Source organism: Falco peregrinus, chromosome 5 (assembly GCF_023634155.1).
Source record: "Falco peregrinus isolate bFalPer1 chromosome 5, bFalPer1.pri, whole genome shotgun sequence".
Taxonomy (NCBI): Eukaryota; Metazoa; Chordata; class Aves; order Falconiformes; family Falconidae; genus Falco; species Falco peregrinus.
The window spans coordinates 10,586,964-10,609,264 of NC_073725.1; the positions used below are offsets into that span (position 1 = coordinate 10,586,964).

The window sequence follows — 22,301 nt, forward strand, 5'->3', positions numbered from 1 at the left end:
AATATCATTGCATCACATTGTATTATGTAATTACAGAGAGATGTGAAAATTTGTTTGCTTTTAATCTTCTGATTTTTTCAAATTATGAAAACCTTTCAATCACAGCCTGAAAGGAAATCCAATAAGCTCTATTTGCACATATGAGTGGTGATTTTGGATGGACATTTTGCTGACAAACTGAAATGTCTCTAATGGAACCTTTTTTCCAGTAAGAACTGAACACCATCTTTCAGATGTTTTAGGTTATGCACTCTAAAATGGCCTTATGCCAAAGCATGAGTCACTTTTGAAAATTTAAGACCCTGTATCTAGTATCAAAAACCAGCAAAATATAAATTTCTTAACCATTATCAGAGTAGGACCATAATTTGGAGAAAATGAAATGCCCATTTTGGTTAGTTTCTTTCATAAAACAAAATAAAACAAAACACCACAGCAAATATTTTCAACTGACAAGTTAAAAAAAATACAAAAAGAAACCAAACACACAGAGAAATAAGCCTCTTTCTTAAATGGGGTAAAAAAAATTGTATTTTAGATTTCTCACATATTAAACAACTTCGGCCTGTATTTTGGGAAAAAAAATCAAACTAGTGGTAACAAAAACTTGTCTAGTTTTTTGACGTGGTGCTATGTTTGCCACATCAGCCCATTTCAAGAACAGTGCCTCTAGGAGTTTAAACCAAACATATCATATTTCTACCACTGAATAGAAATACTAAGGGTCAAAATCCCCAAAAATTTACTCAGAAAAACTATCATAAGTAGCAGTTTGCCCACACAAGGCTTGAAGAATTGACATTTCAAAGCCTCTTAAATTCAGCTTTGCCCTCGGTTTATGTACAATTGCTTCTGCTGCCCAGCACAAAACCCTGCCCTCATATGAAAAGATGCCGAAAAGCAGAGACTGGCGGGACAGCAGCCTGCTTCCTTGTCACACAACTTTTATGTTCATAATTCCTAGCAAGTTCTGTGAAGTGACTGACAGACTTTTGGAGAAAAAAAAAAAAATTCAACGCAGCAGAAATTTTGTTGGTTTAATGCTACAGCACAGAAGACAGCAGCTCTGCATGCCAGCACAGCAGGAAAAACACTCAACTGGTTTTAATAGACAAGCATTTAGTGCAACTAGTATAATCTACAGTAGCATTTCCCCCTATCTATTATGTGTGCCAAAAGCTAAACTTTTGCTTTTATACAGTACCTTGCCTATCTCCAACACAGTACCTTATCAGCTTTCTCTCCATTTTTGAGGTATTTTAGTAGCAAAAGAGGGGGGACTTATCAGATTCTTGAGATTCCTTCTAGAACTCCTGTTTTCTTCTGTTCTGTGTTTATGTTGCCACAGAGACATAAATTCAGACATGTTTCAATAGGAACTGTTATTTGTTTAGTTAGCATAGCTCATATTCTACGTCAAACAACCTCTCTGAGTGTAGAAAGTAATTTAAAAGGTAAAGAAAACTCCAAGGAATTCCACAAAGAAAAGCTGGGATTTCAAAAATCAGGGATAGTCAATCCATTTTACCGGTGTCATTCCCCAACACCTCTTTTTCTAAATTTCAGGAAAAAAGTGAAAGAGCAAGGAAATGGGTAGCTAGAGAAATCACTATTTTTGTAAGCCAGGTGTCATAAAGCATTTGTGCTACCTTAGCGGCAGCAATTACCCTGGAAAAGATTTTCAAAATGGCATTCAGCAGCAGACTTACAGGGATGAGGAACTGCCCGCAGAAACAGAAAAACAGATGATGACAGATCTGCTCTGGTAAAACATCAGTTTGTAACTCCAAGATACTTAACAGGTAATTCCTTCCCAATCTTCCTGTCCATCCATCTACTGTTATCCGCCTCAGTGCTGCCATTGGGTAAAGCTGATATCTTAATCCTAACCCTTTGAAGATAGCCAGCTCCAACAGACTGACCTGTTTTTAAACATATTTTCATAGACAAATAAAGCCCTCTAACTGCCAACAAGTCTGCACATTTAGGATTCAGTACTCAAAGCAGTGAGTGATTAAAATCTAGTGATTTTTCAAGAGAAGTTCATAAGGACTATAAATACAGCACGTAGCACCAAAAAGCCTCATCAGCCAGACATCTGAGTACCAGAAGAAGATGCAAGGCATAAAGGCAATCAAGCCTTCAAAAACAACATACCAAATTGATTATGCAACACTGGAAGAATGAGTATTACAGGAGACACTTTACTTTTTATATATGTCAAACATGTTTATGATTTCTCTTAAAAGACCTATCTTGCATTATCCTGATAGTAACAGATAGTTCATGTCACACCTGCCTTGCTACACTGCGTATCCCACAATAAACAATGCTGCCTGCCTCAGACAGAATGTCCCTTCCAGGTACATATCACCTCCCGAAAGGGTACAAAAATGTCCTACCCTGACACTTTCAGAGCCAAGATCATGAGCAGGAAACTCTGACTTTCCCGATCTCAGCCATGAGCATACAGCACGTAAGCACAGGCAGCACCACAGAGCTTGCCCCGCTACCTATGGGTGCACGACAGACGCTGACCACTTGACCAGCTCTGCAGACTGTGATGCAGCCTGGAAACCTGCCTCTCTCAAGGAAGAAGAGCTGCACATTTGCTGATCCATGCTGCTGACACTAGCAGATGCATCTGACAGAAAGCTGCCTCCATGTGACACCAGCAGCAGTCACCGTGCCAGCTCACTGAGCACCCCGGGGTGGCTCATGAAGGCAGTACCGATGCCCAACTCTCCTCTGACACTAAACCCTCCCGTAGACAGAGCAGACCACACAAGTGTGCCTGCAAGCTCCCCAACGACAGGACCGGAAGACAGTTTGGAAAAGCATCACACAAGGAGGATGGAAATCCATGAGACTACTAACAAACTCACTCAGAAACCTGATGATGCTCATGCAGGGCGCAGTGGCTGGAATTTCAAATATAAGATATGCCATCCACCCTAACCAGACCATGCTCCCTGTCCTCCACTGAGGTTTTGTACCGGCACTCAGAAGACTGCCTGTGCCCACTGGCTGGAGAGGAGTGCAAAAGCAGCAAGAGACTGTGCTCTGCCCTTTTTCAGAAAAATAGATGCAAAATTAGACAAGCAATGGGAAAAAACAACCTTAAGCTGCCTCAGTGCCAAGGCTGGGGGTGGGGGCAGTGCAGGGAGGAAGGGCTATATTTCCATTTTACTTTCTTTGGGTTTGCTTTCTCCTTTTATTTCAGACAGGTCTCAAGCTAGTAAGGCTGAGAGCAATCTCCTGTTTACCCGGCAGACCCCAGCTGTGGGTAAGTTCCTCACACCATGACAGCACTACTAACATTTTTCCCTCTAATTACTTTTGCCCAGTTTTCTATTCTCCGGGTCAAAAAGCAAGGAAGAGCTTCAAACACTTAATGGGGATACCTCCTTCTAAAAAGAATCATCCAGAAAAACTGCAATTCAGCATTAATAAAGGCTCATGTCTTTTCTACAGAGGCTTTCTGCATCCTGCAAGCAGAGGAGTTTTTCGTTCAGCAGGCAGCAGAAAGGGAAGGGCTTCCATCAAGTGATTTTGAAATTCTTGGTCAAAGGTTAACTTGGTTTTTAGCTTCAAAGTACAGAAAATCTTGGAGGCTGCAAGAATAAAGGGGTAAGGGCTGCCCTGCAGAGGGATGAAACCAGGTGACAAAGGCACATAAAGCTGCCTCCTGTACTACACCTTTCCTCACTCTTGGTTTCACAGATAGAACCTAAGAAGTGAAAAGGCAAAGCCCATTCTAAAAAGTTTTAAAAATAATCAGATTTTTCCAGCTGGCAGCACCAAAGGAGGAAAGGCAGCTTCACTAATTAAGATCTGAACTTCTGCTTTGACTTCAGTTTTTTGTGATGTTACTAGATATTTAAAAATATGGTACTCATTCATTGCAGGGTGCAGCACCCGCGGGGCAGTGAGTAATGGTTTTACTCTTGTTTCAGTACTGGCAGCAGCATGTTGGACTGGAAAATGAACCTCTATTTCCTATCTATTTTTATAATCAGTTTATCTATCATCTGCTTAATTCCTACCCCCATATGCACAATAGAAACAAACATCTAAGAGTCAGTACTACGCTGAAATACATTCACAACGCTGCCATTGATTCAGACAGCTAACTGATGACACTGACTTGTAACAGAGGACAACATTTGGCCCCAAACAGTACGTCTGTAGCCTATATGAAAAATTCATGAGCTAAATCTTTTCACTTCTTTTATAAATAGAAGACAAAACAAGAGAGTCATCACTTAGGGAATGATTCAAAATCTAAACCTAGGATAACGTTCTAAGGAAAGCAACTGGTAACAGAGACAAAGTGTATTTTCTCCTCCTAACAGAAAAAGGATGGGATTAAGTTATTTTCTGCCCTTTTTTTTGCTTTCCTTAATTGAAAAAGTATAAAATACCAACCAAACGTAGCAGTAAGTTATCAGACACAGAACAGAAATCTGTATTATTATATGCCTGGCTGTATTTTGCTGCAGCCCTGAAGGCATACATGTTACTGAGTTCTGGTTTATTTGCAAGCTTTCCTGCTTCTCTAAACACAAACATCATTTTTGGTATTTCATAACTAGCTCCACATTATGAGGTGATATTAGCAGTGGAGGTGACAGCTGGCAGGAACTTCTGAATCGAAGGTTCTCTTTCTAACTGATACACACAAAACTCTGTACTAGCTCTTACAAGATGCACTGTTTACTGAAGATGATTACCCATGAGTAAATAATGAGTCATGATATCCTTAAAAAAGCAAACACACAGAGTTAAAGAATAATTTCTAACACGGGTAAACAGACAGCACTGAAAATTGAATCACTTACGTGCATTTTTCCTAATAAAGTGTTAAGAACTAGACAGGCTATAGAAAATAGTCCATAATTAGATAAAAATATGTTAGAAGATCTTGGAAAGACTGTATCTCTTTTCATATAACTGTAAAGCACCATTTATAGACATAGAAACGGGTAAATGCAGTCTTAAATATATGCAGGAACAAATGGGATTTTTATTTGGATGACACAACACAAACACCACGGTTATTTTGTCATTCTTGATGGTTTACTACACTACCTTTGTAAACAATGCAGACCATTGAAACGCTACATATTGGCAATTAGGCAGGAAAGCAGTACTGCAAATCTAACACTGTAATTACAACATGCAAGTAAACGGCTCATTTTTACTATACGCTATCGGACGACCTCCTAGCACTTTGAGAATTTACTCTTGGGGAATTCATCTCCTGACAATCATTGACAGCGGTGAAATACTCTCCCCTTCATTACTGCTGCTTCTATATGCATCTGATTTCTAATGCTACCTTATACCTTCCTAAGTTCACCATTAGGCTCCAAAAGACCCTCTAGGGAGTATGCTGGCAGAATAAAGACTACAAAAAGTAAGCTTATATCCTGTCCATTCAAAACACCTTTCATCTTGAAGGACTTTGCCTACAACAGTCTGCTGCCAGGCATTCCGCACTGCCTCTCCAAGCACCTAGTGAAACTCATCAGCAGTCTTACAAGTAAAATTAAATGCAAGCTAGTGACCCTTGTGACATCTCAGCAACTGAGAGTGGTGGCTCTGGAGTGACAGCAAGAGTTAAAGACCATAAACATACTCTACTGTAACTGTGCCGTTTCCTATAACCTTCTAAAATGTTTACTTGTAAGGACTAAAGCAGAACAACCTGGACTCTAAAAAAAAAATAAATAAATACAATATTTAAGGACAATAAGGAATTATATGGAGACAGGAAAAAACATGGACATAACCTGCTTTCTTTGTGAACACCGCTGTATTAGAAAAAGATCCAGATTGAAAGCTGAAATGGATGCTGTCCAAATGTTAGGACTAAAGCTCTTTACTTGACATACTACATTCTGAAATTAAGGAAGCCAGGATATATTTGAAAATTTAATGATGATTGAATAGTCACACCTTGGAAAGCTGGGAAAAGGAGTGAAGTTTTACCATGACACCGCCATTCAAGGCTGGGTACAGCCACCATACTTTGGGGAGTGCTGTCCAGCTGGGGTACCACCAAGCAACTAGGCAAACATACACCAAACCTGGTAAAGCTCTGACTTGGAGACAGGGGTGCTTTTTCCCCTTTCTTCGCTGTGTACTTCTCCTAGCATATTGGTCTTGAAATGTAATCTCTTGTGCTTTGACCAACCTACAACCTCCATAGAGCTATTCACAGTTCAGTTTTTTGAGACTATGTCACTTTAAATCACAAGTTTCTAAAACGTTGTCATGACATTTTAAATAGCATTTTTTTAGAGAAGAACCCGATAGCTAGTGAGATGGCCAACCACAGAATGGATCACACAACCTGTCCTACAAGTTTCTTAAATTACAGACACTTACACTTCTGAAGCAGGGTTACATGTAACCTGCAATCCTACAAAGTAATCCTCATTTTTTGGCTGACTGATGAAAGTTAAGATCACTGAAAAGGCACTGAGTAGCTTTAGCTGCCCATGATCACAATAGAGAAGACGACACTTCTTCCCCAACAACCCACAAAACTTAAAACACTACCATAAAGAAAAGGAAAAGGAAGAAAAGATGAGAGCAACTGGAGAATTTAAAAACCCCTTTAGGGCACTTTAACTGCCAGTCTGAAGCTTAAAGGGAAAATGAAATAAAATCTAAAATGTCACATGGCACTTAGAAGACTATATATGCCTGCATTAGGCAAATACAACAGAATCCTGTTTCTGCTTTATTTTGTTTTATATTATTGAGAATGTTTAATTAAGTAAAAATACACCACTAAGAATAGGAAATACTTCAACATTAATATTTTCCTTTTTTCTTTTCATGATACAAATATTCCATATTCTCAATGTTGTTATACTAGAGTTAAATTAGGTCAAAGGCATTATTTAGTGTTCAAAACCAGAACATGCCACAACTATCAAAAATTATCATACAAAGGGGCCTTCAGTAGCTGCCTGTCCCCCATTCTAGCAGAGCTGTATCGTTCCATGTTACACAGCTGCTGATGCTTTACACAGCTTAAGATTCCTGTCAATCACTTCCAAGGTGATAACACCATCACACACAGACCAAAGTCTTAGACCCATCCCTTCTAATAAGTAGGTCCCTTTGTTAAAAAATCACTTTCATTTTTTACATCTACCTTTTACAACTACTTTCAGACAATTCAGAGACATCTCACCAACAAGCATACACGGACACTTTGCAGTCTTTGCTAATATAATTTTCCTTTTACTCCCTCTATTATTTTTCCAGCTCTTCCCTGAATTCTCTTCTGTTTAATCTCTTCTGTTTAGAAAAAAATATAAATAACGAGGGCTACACAAAAGGGAATGCAGTGTTCCAGGACTGGGCTTATGTGAGCCATAGGAAATCAGTACAAAGCTGAGAAGAGCTGGGGTTGCTGTGGCATGATGTCATGACCTCTCTTTACAGCCAATTATACCACCAATGCAACAGTGTTCTTACATGACCCTGTATCTTTTAATTTTTTCTCTCTTTTTTTATTATTACTGTGCCTGTCTTTGCTTTACTTATTCTAGATACTTCCTCCAGTTTGCTAACGGTCTAACCAAACACGTATTTCTCCTACACGTCCAAGCAGAAGACCCAATTTTACTGTCAACACAGCCAGATCAAAGCAGCTAACCGGTTTTGGAAACATCAATGCCAACACCCTAATAATGTCCCAATTTCTTATGTTAACCAAAGCCATAAAATTATTCTTGATTACCAACGGGTAATACAGCAGAAACATAACTTGAAGACACATGTTGACAGAAAATTAAGTTTATTGATTCAAAAATATAATGCGTTTACTACCAGATATTCAGCTACTGATCTGCAAAATGTTCAAAAGATACAAAAATATGTGCTATGCTGCACATCCAGAGAAGTACAGGCTCATAATTCAGTAGGTTTTGTATATTTGTCCCATTACATAACGTTGATTAGAAGACATTAGCTTGGATTAAAAAAGGAAGGGCATTAATTGCTTTAAATATTAATACCATTGGCTAACTGACATATAAAGGTATAAGGACTCATACTGAGCTTTCACATACTTTCACCAAGTTTTTCATAAAGATATCAGTAAACAAGAAATACAACAAAATTAACTAACGAGATTCCACATTACATCAGGGAAACAACCCCAAGTGATATCACAAAAGTCTGAAGAAGAACAAACAAGAACACGGTATAAATTTAATCCCTAAATCAAGATACTATGCTTGCCATATATATAGATGCAGATGGCTGGGTATACTGATCACAAATCTAGTACTGTACACAAAATTATTTCCATAATGTTAAAAACACATTGTAAGCAGATCATTTTGCTCACAGAACTACTGAACTTTGGAAAACAGTAAGCCTGTATCACCAACCTTTATTTTTGCCTTTCTCATTTCTCTGGCAGTAATAACCACTGAAGGCAATCTCGTATCAAGTTTCGTTTTGGAGTCCTGACCCCTGATGTCAAACATTGCATGAAGATGTGTATTTATTAAACACAGGTAATGTTGACTGAATTTCAGAAATCATTGTTGGGATCATAACTTTTTCCTTCTGGCATATAACTTCTGGGTACTGCTCCTTAAGGTCATAATCTGCCTTTGACATTCACCAAGACTTCTTCACATGGAAATGAGACAGTAACTCCACCCCTTTGATGTTATTAAAAAGGCCACTCACTCACTACTAGGAACATTATTGAAGAAAACACATCCAAGCAAATTAACAGCAAAGTATCACAAAGACTGCTGGCATCTGCTGGCTATAACCTAGTTGCTCAGATTTGCTATGTTGGCCCCAGTATATAAAAGGAGTAACACCAGACCTAATTTTTTCTGACTTATATGTCATCCATCCAAAAATACAAAAACCATGCAACAAACATGAATCCCCAAAGATTATCCTCAATATAGATAAACTCAGCAAAAGTAAGTATTTAAACTGTAACTTCTGATCTGCCCATCTGCTTTCCCCACTTAGCCCTGCTCTCCAGATGGGAAAACAGGTGAGGTCTTGAATTACTCATATGTCGCTCTGTAGTTTTGCCCACACCCTTCCTCCTGTTACACCATCATCTAAGCATTGTGAAATTTGGATCTCCTAACAGAGATTGCAGCTCTTAACCTCCACAGAGCCACAGGTAAAGCTCAGTCCTATTCTATCCTGCGCCTTGCAACATCTGCCAGGCTGAATCTGTCCAATTCTTGCTGCCTACTGCTCTTTCTGGACTTAAATACTTACTCTCTTAAAGAAGAAAAAAATGACATTGAGGTTTCTACAATCCTAATTTGCAAATTGTTTCAAGCTCTTTTAGATAAGATTACTTTCCAAAGCAAACACGGTAATACTATATTACTTTCACTTCCCAAACACAGACTGGCTTACGACTGTGCAGGGCACACAACACATTGGTTTCTTTCAGCTGCCTGCATTCACAAACAGTTTTCACTGACTTCAGGAGATCTTTGCAGAAGTATGGGATGTTCCACTCATCCAAAGCTATTTAAAGGAGCATGACCTAAAGCAATATATTGACAAGATTAGGCATGGTGTACCAGGAAGCACCCTTAGAAACAAAACACTAAAATAAAATAATCAAGACTGTAGATTTGATCTTGTAGATCCGGACTTATAAATGGTAAAGGTCTGCCTTTAAATATCTTTATTGCACCATCAATTAATGCAGCTGCAGACTTATAATCATCAAAATGGACTACGGCTACATCTACACAGACATGTTTCGAAGAGATTGAGCTCAAGTTATAACTTGGCTTGCAGCTGAACTTCACAAAAGGGAGTCCAAGCTTTTTGTCTTACTGCATGTTATGCTTGTCCAGACAGCGAGCAATATCCTGTCAGCAATTCACTTCCCCTTTGCCTTCCATCTCCAAGGTAAACTGCTGACAAGCCTTCCTGCTAGTCCTTGTAAGCTGAGGAAATAAAATATGTAACAAATATTGAGAAATAGAAAGTTTTTACCAAAAAAAGGCAACCTGCAGTGTTGCCGCACAACATGGGTTAAACGGATGGGCATGTATATTATGGGCATGAATTTTCAGCTGCAATTTGTGGATGAGCTTGAACTGCAACTAAAGGTAAGAAGATGTCTGGTACATGCCTTGGCTGCCAGCCAGCATCCACATTGGTCCCCACAGGGCTGCCCCATGAGTAGGTGTAGTAGTAATGGGAGCGGGAAGACAGTCCGCTTGAGTTCAGGTTTTGTGGCTGCAATTCCACCACTTCATTGCTTTCAGAACTTGGGTTGCCCGCTGGAGAGACACATAACCCAAGAAAGAGACCTCCAAAAAAGTTCTGGGAGCCAAACTGTGCAGCAAAGGTCAAGGGAGAAGGGAGAGCAAGGGTCCATAGAGTAGTCTGCTTATGTAAATTTGGCTTTTTACACTTATTTCCTATGAGCGAAGCATGATCAGAAAATGACTCCTGAACAGCGGCCAAGTCCTGGCTACATTTAATGCCCATGTGACTCTTTCTATGGGATCAAAGGCAAAGATCCTGAACATTGGCCCCTTATGTGCCAAGGTGAGAGCACGAGTTCTGGTTGAAGTTTTAAGTAAGCTCACAACTTCAGTGTGTGCATGGAAAATGCATTTAGAGCACTTTTTGAAGTTACACAGCAGCTTAAGTTGTTTGTGTAGACCAAAGTAGTAAGATTTGCTCTCTGTTATTTTGGTATGAATTCATAGTATATTTATTGACTCCCCTGAATTTCTTAAGGCCAAGCCTGGCAGACCAGCTTATTTTTAAAGCAAGCTCTACATTTCCCATTAAATGACTGTCTTAAATTATTTTTTCCTTCACTCATCTCTAACCAAGGGAGCTGCAATTCCCCATATCATTCTGCCCATCTCCATCTCAAAATGAGTTTTTTCAGAAAGTTTCAGTCACAGAATGGCTGAGGCTGGAAGGGATGTCTGGAGACTACTAGTCCACTCTCCTGCTCAAGCAGGGTCACCTGGAGCAGGTTGCCCAGCACTGTCCACCTAGGTTTTTAAGATCTCCAAAGGATGAAGACACCACAACCTCTCTAGGCAATGCATGCCGGAGTTCAGCCAGTCAAAATGGTCCTGCTATTTCTGCAGAAGTAGTCAAAGGAAATGTTTTTTCTCTATGCAAAATTTTAGACTCATTTTCTTTCATCTACTTGAGTTCTCCTACTCCTTGGAAGAGAACCTGTAATTTGGCAAGCAAGGCCCTTATGACAAGATTTAATCCTGCTGTCTCTGTGAAAATCTAGTCAGAAAGGGAAAATGGGGGAGAGCAACTTGCCCAAGTTTATTTGTGCTCCACAAAATTTTTTATAGCATTTGGAAAAATTACATTTCATTCAGATTCTTGAGTTTACTAGCTATCAGGTATTTCAGAAGACCTGAAGACACTGAAAACAGAAGAAAGCAATATATACATACATATATATACACATATATATGTTTCTCCATATATATATAGCTCCATGCCAGGAAACAGGCTCTGTAAAGAATGCAGTGCAGAGCCTGAAGACCAGAGGTATGGTGCTGGCTGCAGAAACACGTGTGGCCAGGTCTGCCCTCTCCCCCAGGAGAGCCCAGTGAGCCCACAGAAGTTCAGCCCCTTGCCAGCCAGCCGTCCACAGTGACTGCCCCTTGTGCCTTAGACTGCAGCCTGGCAACACAAGATGGACTGGGGCAAGGGAGCAGAGGCCAAGGGAGAACAATTGCCTGACACACCAACCCTTGGACTGGGGAAGTTTGGGGAAGGCCTGCTTGTCCCTCCTCTTCCAGTCATCAGACCAGAACCATGACCCAGACGGGCTGGCAAGTCTCCATCTACTCCACGTCCTCTGGTTTGGAGCTATGAAAGCTGCTCACCAACAGATGCCAACAAGAGTACTCCCAAAGCCTGGCTGCTGGGCACTAAACCCTTCTGTCTCTCATGAAGAAAGCAAAAGAAGAGCATGATAATGAAGGACTTAGTATTAAGCAGGTGGGGGGGAAAATGCTGAAATACGCCACAACCAGAGCTGACAGGTTCGACCATAACCAGGCTGGATGATAAACGGTGAACACCAACAGCACTCAGAGCTGCACCACAAAAGGAGGGCTGAAGGCGAACACCTGTAGGCCCACACAAGGAATGGGCAATCTGCCCTAATGAGAAAGTAAGGCAGAGGAGAGGCGATGGGAAGAGCAGGAGATAAGGAAGCACCTTAGCCTAGCTGTCCCCCTCCCATGTATCCCATGCCACAGCAAGCCACCTTATCCCCATCGCTGCAGGTAGGACAGAGAGACCAGGAGGGCTGGCTCAGGGAGCAGCTCTGCAGAGAAGGCATGACCAGAGCCCTCCCTCACTCGGGAATTAGGGAATCCAGCACTTCCCTGCCCCAGGCCACACCATTCCCACCCATGCCTAACCTCCTAGCAGAGAAAGCACTTCTACCTTTGCAAAACCGAAGGGTGTCTCGACACGAGGCCTTTTGAAGCGATCACAGCAGAAGGTCTTTCTGCCTCGCAGAATGCACTCCCACCATCCACCAGCTGGAAAGGCGCGGCCAAAATGGCTGCAAGCACATTCCCTGCATCCTACTAGGAGAGTAACAGTGGGCGAGATTCATCTTCCGTGGGCAGAGGATGCAAGCAAAAGGGCTTCCCAGGAGGCCTGACTACCAGAGCAGTCTCTGGGCAGAGGATGAAAGCAAAAGGGCTACCCAGGAGGCCTGACTACCAGAGCAGTCTCTGGGTTCTCCTAGAGTTCAATGGAAATGAAGACAGCTGTCATCAAGAAGGTATCTTGTGCAGCAGCCTACTTGGTAAGAAAGAAGGCTTCATACTTTCAGAGGCCATCACCGTTTTCACCAAAGTCTCACAGCACATGCCCGTGGTCCCACACATACACAGCAGAACTGCCAAGTAGGGGGGCAAGGGAGGGAGATGCCAAAAGGCAGTAGGACTGGGGACAAAATAAAACCCAACAACAACAACGAACCCAACACAGTAATGCAGAAAGATGAGAAGGCAAAAGCATAGGGCCTGGTCAACACAATGGCAAGCAGGACTCCTGACCTCTCCCTCCTGGTGGCAAGACCCTGTCAGGGAGAACCAGGCAGCAGACAACTCCAAGGACAGTGCAACCCACTCTACCAACAACAGAAGCACGGCAGCTGCCTTCAACATCTGCCAGATTCAGCAACCAGGGCAACCAGCAGGACGTCCTATGGTGAAATGAGCTTGAAGATGCCATCTCCATGCATAGAACTCTTAAAGGAAAGAAAATGCCTCTAGCATCCCTGTCCTATTCCTGGCAAAGGAAAAAAAAGTAAAGTATCCGAGGCAGGGGACTTTGGGGTGAGGGGCATGACAGGGAGAGAGCTTAACTGTTTACAATAGTTGAATGCTAAGATGGATAATTCAGGTAAAATACCTTCACGGTGCAGAGCTAACTGATTTTCAACTCAAAATTCACAATAACTAGCGACAAATTACTGTTACCTGTGTACAATTTATAGGCAAGGACCACATGCTCCCCATATTCTATGTAACCAACTGAATTCCCTGTGACCTGATGTTCAGAGGTTTCATAGTTTCAAGTACAGTTAAGAGGAACTGTAATTTTCAAACACAGCTATGACTATACACAGCTAAGCACCCTGAAAAGCAAAGCAGTACCGTCCGTGGACTCCAAACCTTTGTTTATCTGCATATATGCAAAGATACCCAAATTAAGGCTGCATAATCAACCTTAATTCTGGTATTTCTTTTCCTTAGTGCTTGACATTATAACCTTAATAATCAGCAATTTAAGTAGCTGAACAGTTGATCCAAGCCCTCTGGCCAACCAAGCTGTTTGATTCTGATCACACAGACCACTTCAACAACCAAATCACTTCAGTAAGTCACATCGGTGAAACAGGCACAACATGAAATACACGTGATTCAACACTGCACAGAAGTACTCTGTGTTCCAGAAATAATTTTCTCTGTATTTGTAGAAAGAAAATTATACTTTAGTATTGAATGGAAGTAATTATTTTGCTTCAGAAATGAAATTTGTCATGAATATTTTATAGGCCAATACCCTTTTAATGCATATGTGCATGGGCATGTATATTCTGGATTTATGCGGATACAAGTCTGTACAGAATCCTTCCTTGTTTATCTAGTGGATAATATGTTTCACCTTATCTTTTTTAGAAGAATAAACGCAATATGGAAAGTAAAGTCAGACACCTAACTTAAAAAATGAAGGCTCAAGATAAACCTTTCCATTTCCTAAAGCCATGAACAAAGCTATTCTAAGCCTTATACAGAAGTGCAACAGCTCCTAATTGCACTTTGAAACACCTTGCACACAAACACACCCTATTTTTTAAAAAGGCATTTGAAATATTAAAAAAAAACAAAAAAACAAAAAAACCAACAAACCAAAACAAAAGAGTTGGGGATAAGCCATGGAAAAAAAAATATTTCAACACAAAACTAGATAGAAAACAGATGGTATAATGCCACATGAAGGCAATCCTACCTGTCAAAGAGTTCCAAGGAGACAGGCAAATGGACCAGAAATTACACGATTGTGCTAAAGGCCAGAGGAAAAAAACAATGCTAAAGAAGAAAGATCTTCACTTCATTAGTGTCCATTCTTTCTATAGTTAGGAAACCAAGAAGCAGTAGAGCAGCACTCCATACCTGCTTGGCTTGGACAGCCTGTACTGTAGGTACTGTGACAAGTAGCTGGCACAGCTGAGTCAAGGGAAATAACACAACGTCATGGGTGGGAAGTGAGGAGTTAACAGTACACTGAAGGAGGCCAAGTTACAAGACCAAGGCAGTGGAAGGAAGATGTAAAGGTCTGCAAATCCATGAAGCATGAGAAAGGAAAAGGCCCAGAGTTCAACAACATTGTAAAGATGTAGATAATGAGAGCAAACACAACACATGACTCAAGGAAGCTGACTTGCAAAGGTGATGAAAACAGCTGTTCTTACCCACAGAAGTGTATTTTTCTTGTGAATATTTTAAAAATGGTTCATCCATATGTGTGTCACTAAGATACCCGTTACTAAGCAATTGTCCAATGTGTCAACTACATGAGTAGTTGGATAGTACTTCTAATTTTCTTCAAAGAGCTCCTTTATTTTCCTACGCCACAGTTGTTGCAAAGCACATCCTACAGTCAAGCAACGTTGTTGCTTACAATAGGCAAAAATATTCAGCAGGTGAGCAGAATTAATGATCTCCTATCCAAGACAAAAAAGTATGCATTGTATATGCATGCATACAAGCAATTTGGTTCTACATGTACCAACTTCACTCCTTCCTCATCCAGCAAAGGCAAGACTTACATTTTGACTTTAAATTCACTTGAAGAGACATTGATCTTGCCCTGTTTTCTACCTTACTATTAGGCAGCTTGACAATCAGTCCCTTTATTTCTTCCAATGGAAAACAGTACCCTAATTTATTGGGTTAGGTTCACCAGAGGACACAGAACAGTTCTGTAATCTAGAATGATCACACTGCTTTCATGCGTATAATCTAATTACAACATAAAGAGTATTTGTCGCTTCAGTTCATCAGTAAAAATTATTACAATTCTGTATATTTAAGACTTGAGGATACATAGTAGTATTTTTTAAACTGCAGTTTATTCCATTATTCTTTGACTAATTTATTGGTTTAAGTTTCACAGGACCTTTAATTTCTAATAAGCTACAACAGGTCAGAGTAAAATGAGAATTTTTATGACCACAAGTATTCAGAATTGAAAACACTATTTAATTTTTGTATTTCAAAAAGGCATTTTATTCACTTACAATTTCATCCTGTCTAGTTGCAGGCTGTTACATGCACTTTGGCAGTGTGACCATAAACTGAAAAGATTAACAACAGAACCAACTTTTCCAACTGATCTTTTTTACTTGCACTGCCTCCCTAACACAACCATGTTTAAAGTAAAGAAGTTGTGATGAGTAATGGGAACAATCTCATTCACGTGTTGTGAATTAAATGAGAGAAACAATTTAGGCAAGATTCAATTACTTTATTCAAAATGTCCTCTTGGACCACATACAACTGATGAAGTAACAGAGAATTGAAGAATCACAGAATGGTTTGGGTTGGAAGGGACCCTAAAGATCATCTAGTTCCAACTCCAATGAAATATAATTCTTTAATCTTTACACAGAAATTAAGTTTCTTCATAGTCTGCCCTTGATTTTCATAACAAAGGCTCTCACAACACATGCGTTGCTTGTTTAGTTATCCCTGTAAAATATGTAAAATCCTAGCTCATCCCTGAGAAGACAGTATTTCTCCACTGCACAATGACTAGTTTAAAAAGCATCAGCAGCAGTACTGCCACGCTAATGGCCACATGAATTATTCTGCTAACTTCTTTGATAGGATAAATTAATCCAAGCAGACCCCCAGACTAACATACCCACACTGCATTTTCCAGTACAGACTTCCTCAGCCACTCAGAGGCCTTTCTTCAGTTAAGCAGACAGAAGAAGAGTACTTTCATGACTTAGCAGAATTCTGCTGTCCTAAACCTGAAAAGCTACTAAAAGGCATTTATTTATTTATTTGTTTGTTTATTTGAATGGGGCCGTGCAGGAGAGAATCTAGGACTGCATATATAGCCATTTCTGAAATTTGGAAAGCAGGGAACAAAGACAAACTGTGGAAATATAAAGAAAAACTTTCCTAATCAGACCTCTGACTCTGGCTGACAGAAAACTCGCAGACTGAGATCCTGACCATGCTCTCTAGAAACCCATGGCATAGAAGTGCTGCCTCGTTCCCTGCAGGTAGGTGGACAGTGCCCCAGCAGTATCTCTTCCCTTCCTTCAGAGGCCAGATTCTCATGTGCTTTGGGAATCCAACATGCAAAAGGACAAGCCAGAATAAGTACGCAGGTCTGCATTGCTACCCTGCATCCTGCAGTACAGCTCTGCCCTCTGCCACAACAGCCACCTCCTATTAAAGAGCAAATCAGTTTGGCTGGATTAGCCACTAGCACCAAGTCCTAGAAGGAAATCCAAGACACGAGGGCTCACAGAAATTGTGCTACCATCCTTCTCGTGCTTTCCCTCATCTCAGGCTCTTTATCTGGGCTTCCTTAATATGCATGCCTCTTCTGCCTTCTTCAACTTTTAGTAATAAGCAAACCCCAAATCAGTAAACCAGAATATGACAGAGGAGAGATAATGAGCTCCAGAATTTCCTTTTCCAAGGAGCCAAAATTCCTGGTCTCACCCTTCCGGTAGCAAATGAGATTCTTGCTGGAGGATGTCCTGCCTCAAATCAGGTGGGTTTTTTGAGGTTTCATCTCTTGATTCCCTTCCAAATAGAATCAAATTTCAAGACAGGCTACACTAGACAAACTCTGACAAACTTCAATGATTTAGATTTAGCAATCCTTCTCCTCCCTACTTTTCTCTTGGCTGGGTTTTTAAATATAGCCAAGAGGAAAAATCTTGCTCATCACCAATAACAGGGAAGCCAGGAGAGGTTTTATGCCTACCACAGGTATGTATTACTCTGCAAGCTTCTTTATGGAACACCATTCTCTGTTATCACTAACAACTTTCTCCCCTTCACCCTTTAAAAAAAAAAACACACACCAAAAATGCCCCACCAAACAACTGTATAACAAACATGGGAATTACAATATGCATATCACAGAAAGCATGTCTTAGGACTTCACATGTCCCACTACTGCAAACTCTTTGAAAAAAGACCTGAAGACAGGTGTTGGCAGGGTAAGCAGCCTTCAGCAGAAGCATATTCACTTTTTCCCAAATCCCTCACATGATGGGAAACGATCAGATAATAAAATCAATGCTGTAGCATATAAGAGAGTGAACAAAAACACCGCCACCACCTTCTAGTCAGCCAAAGAACATTCCCACACAGGAGAAGGAGACAGCACAATAAATTTGACTTTACATAACGACTTGGATATGCAAAGAATTTCAAAAGCACTGAACAATCTGGAGTAGCCATGATGTAGTCAACACTAACTCATACACGACTTGATCCAAACCCACTAAAAATCAATGGGAGATTTTCCATCAACTCTAACAAGACTCTGGTTTGAGCCCTCTCAGCTGTGAGCATCCAAGTCCGCAGTGTCACAAGCCGATGCAAACCACAGCTAAATCCTCTCTCTTCCAACATGGAACCATAGGACATTTAAATTTCCTCGGGTCCATGCAGCAGCAGTACCCTCAGTTTCACAACTGGTACGTCAGGACTAGATTATTCCATCATTAGCAAGTAACAATGGAACACACCAGCTCATCCAAAGGTCACCAATTCAAGCAAACTGAAGAAAGGCTGAAATTAATTTAAGGGTCCTGGGGACTAATATGAAGGGTGATTTTGAGCCAGTCAGTAGAAAAGACACACACACACACAAAAAAAAAAAAAAAAAAAAAAAGTCTTGCAAGGAAGGAAGTAGGCATATCCAGTTTCACAAAACTTGTACTGTTACTGTGCCTTAAACAGCTGTTCTGTGAGAAAATGAAGAGCTGTACTTTCCAGTGACTTAGTGTAGCTTCTTCACTTTTAAAAAGGCTATATATTTAAATAGTTATATTCTTTACAGTCCAAAGTAAGGGAGAGACCTCAAGCCTCTCACTGTATGGCAACACTGCTAACTAATGCAATTGCATAACGATAAAGCCTCCTGAAAATTACCTTGTTACTACAGAAATTTCTTATAAAGAGCAAACCCTTTGCTCTGTATTTTTTTTTCCTCTCAAATGTTTATTCAGAAGTTGGAGCTGGGAAAACAGGAACCAGAAAATCTAGTAAATTGTCTCAACACAGAAGTAGTACTGAACTGTAAAAGGAAAGCAAACCATTTTATAAAAAGATCCACAGTCTATCAATTATGCAAACATGTATTTACGACAGACTAAGTTTTGTAAATAAAACCTAAATATATTACTATAACTAGCAGATGGCTCAGTTCAAATGTATGAATTCTGCGTTAAGTTAAAATAATAAAAGGCAGACTGCATACTGGAGAGAGAGAGGCTCGTTCGCCCTCCCGAGCCCGAGCCGGTATGTATCACAGCGGTTTTAACCTGCGTTTCTCCTCCCAGCGCCTGGATCACGGGCGGTAACTGGGGATCACGGACCCCCGGCGCTCCCGCCGCTCAGCGAACAGGTGCGATCGCCCCCACCAGCAAACGGCCTCTAAAGGCTGACAAATTCCCCTCTGCCTTTCCACTCATATGCTGCCTGATCAATCCACCCACCGCAGCTTCCAAGCCTTCCTCTTCCATATTTAGTTAACAATCAACACATTTGGCTTTTTAACTTCACGGATTTCTGTTGTTGTTGCTTTAGAAAGTCAAATAAAACTTCAATGGATAAACTCTTAACGGGGAAATACCGCCTGCGCTGCAAACATAAATAAATAAGGAAACGCCGGCGGACGCGCACGCCGCCGCCCCCCCCCGCCCCGCGGCCCCCCGCGGTGATGCATGCCGGCGGGTCGCGGCTCCCCGCCCGCCCGCCCCGCGCCGCCGCTCGCCCCCCGCCGCCCCCGGATGCTGCGGGCGGCGCCCCGACGGGCCGGCCGAGCCCTCTCTCGGCGGCGTTTGCGCGCCGCTGCCGCCGCTCTACCCGCCGGTGACGGCTAAATATAGCAAGCGGCCGGGCGGCGCGGCTCGCCTCCCCCGCGCCCGCCCCGCACCGCCCCCCCTCCGCGGGACGGGGGAACAGCCCCGACGCGGGGCAGCGCGGCGCGCCCCGGGACGCCAACCTGCGGAGCCGGCACCCCCTGCCCGCCGCCCGCCCACGCCTGCGGCCGGGGAGCGCTGCCCCCCCCTCCGCGCCCGGCGGGAGCCCCGGTGACCTACCGGCGGCGCGCAGCGTCCCGCCCGCCCCGCGCCCCTCGCCGGGCACGGCGCGGTGCCTCTCGCCGCGTCCCTCCCGCCAGCCGCCGTCTGGCTGCGGACGTGACCTGGATTCCCCCCGCCTGCGCCGCCGCCTCCCGCGGGGCCGCGCACACGCCGCGCTGCGCCCCCCCGGCCCCGCCCGCCCCGCCGCCGCCGCCGCCGCTCACCTCCGGCCGCCGCGACCCGCCTCGCCTCGCCTGGTCTCGCCTCCCCACGGCCCCGAGCGACGCGCGGCGGAGCGGAGCGCGCGCAGCGCAGCGTTACGCAACGCGCCCCGCGGCCCCTCCGCGCCGCGCCGCGGTGAGGGTCGCCGGGAGGCGGGCGCGGGGCGGAGGGAAACCGCGGCGGAGCAGGAGCCGCCCCCGGTGGCCACTTGTAGCGCCGCTGGGGCTGGCGCCCGCAGGCGGCCGGGATCCCCGGGGCTGCGCCGCGGCCCCGCGGGCGGGCGGCGCCCGGGCAGGGCGGGCCCCGGGGCGCCGCCGAGTCACCCCTTCCCCGCAGGGGCTCGGGCGGGCGGCCAGGTGCGGGGCCGGCGCTGCGGGGGGAGCCGCCGCGCTCCTCTGCCGCGGGAGTTGAAACCCCGCGGCGGTGACGCCGCAGGACGCGGCCGTGGGTCGCCCTGACAGAGGGGCACGGGCCGTGGTCGGGGGCTGGAGGCAGCGGCCCCGCTGACAGCTCCGCCGCAGGCACGGAGCCCGTGCCTCAGCCCCTGGGAGCGGGCACCCAGGCCGGCCGCGGCTTTGCGCAAACACACAGTCAAAGGGCTTTTTGATTGCAGCTTCTGCGTCCGGCCGCGCCGTCCCAGTTATTTACCCGCCCGCCTTGCCCAGATGGGCTTTGACAGGCGCGCTGCGAGGCCTCCGCCGCCGGGGCGCGGGCAGCCCGGGGGGCGCGGGCTGGAGGTCCCGGCCCGGCAGCGGTGCCCAGCGGTGCCCGGCCCCTTGGCCCCGCACCTCGGTGTGGGGAAGCTGCCCCGCCGCGGGGCCGGGCGGTGGGCAGGCCCCGGACCCGCAGGCCGCCGACCCTTGCGGGGGCCAGGTGGGAGCAGCCGGGCCGTAAGCAGCGGGCCGTAAGCAGCGGGCCGTAAGCAAGCAGCGCGCCCGTGCCGGCAGCGGGACGGAGGCCGGTGGGCCTCTGGCCTGCAAACCTGGGGGAAACTGAGTCCCAGGAAGACGGCCCCGCACCTCGGCCCTGGGCACTTGCCCCTTGCTCCTAGCCAGGCAGGCGGCTCTGGCAGGCAGATCGTTGCCCGGCCTTCAGTCACGCTCGGGAAGATGTGCCGGGAAAAGGATGACAGTACATCCCCACCACCCATCTCTAATTCATGAGGCAGGGAAAGCGAGGAAGGAGAGTCTCGTTAACAGCTCTCAGCTTCAGCGAGCAACATGGCGTCTGAAGTAACAGGCGTGAAAGCAATAGCTACTTGAAAGAATCAGATTGGTTTGTTTTTCCTTAAGGAATTACAGGAATATTAAACCCTTCTTGCAGTTATAAATCATTTAATGCAAATCATTTAATCCAAACAGAATTTTTACAGGCTCATGAGGCTCACTCATTTTGCCAAGAGTGAGTCATGTACAAATAAAATGAAACCAACAAAGAAAAGAGCTCTCATACCATGTGTATGTGGGTGATCCTTTGAAAAAATTGTAATTATTTTTTTTAACTCTACCACAGCCGGGAAGACAGGTTTGTGAAGCGAGAGCAAACCTTGATAACTGAGCTGTGGCACATCGATGTGTAGTTTTTCCTTCACCCAGAAAGGAACACAACAGGTCCCTTGTCAGGCCAACGAGAGCGATGGTGTGACTCATGTACCAGCAGCCCCTCCAAGGCCGCAACTTCAAACCAAGTTGTGTACTGACATACGAAGGAAGCAAAGGGCTTTTCAAAAAAATGAAAATAATGTTAAGTGATTAATACTTAGTAAAAGAATGCAGTAGGCAGCTAATCCCTCACTTACGGGTTAGTTAAGGACGTGAGTTAAACTTCATTCTTCACTCCCCATGTCATAAATATGTGCTGCTAAACACAGAGCACAGTATGAGCCAGTGGGGTGGTGATGCACTGCTCTGAAATGACTAACATGCAGGGACACAAAGCCATGTGATGGTGAGAATGGGAGCCTTGAAATGTGTCATCATCCCCATCAAATGAAACTGATCTGGAACACCATTCACTGGTGGCAACGGCAAATATTTGCGCATACTAGAGAGGTATGGCTTCCTAGTATGTTCAGATGGCAATTCTCCGCATCGTTTGGAAGAGGTATGTCGGAGTATCTCAAAGTGCTCCTCTAGCCACCTGCTTTGTGTTTTAACAGGACAGACGCTCCTGGGTCCTCACGGGT

General features: G+C 43.9%; 1 protein-coding gene across 4 annotated transcripts in view; it reads right to left on the minus strand.

Moving 5' to 3' along the window:
- THRB (thyroid hormone receptor beta) overlaps positions 1-20,354 on the minus strand; it is a 161,293-nt gene extending 140,939 nt beyond the window's left edge. For 2 of the 4 annotated variants that reach the window (XM_055804950.1, XM_055804952.1), the window contains exon 1: positions 20,119-20,354. The gene's annotated coding sequence lies outside the window, so the exon portion shown is untranslated. Of the gene's footprint in view, positions 1-19,912; positions 20,009-20,118 lie in introns of those variants that run through there. The other 2 variants (XM_055804951.1, XM_055804953.1) reach the window with 2 other exon arrangements.
- Between the last annotated feature and the right edge of the window lie 1,947 nt (positions 20,355-22,301).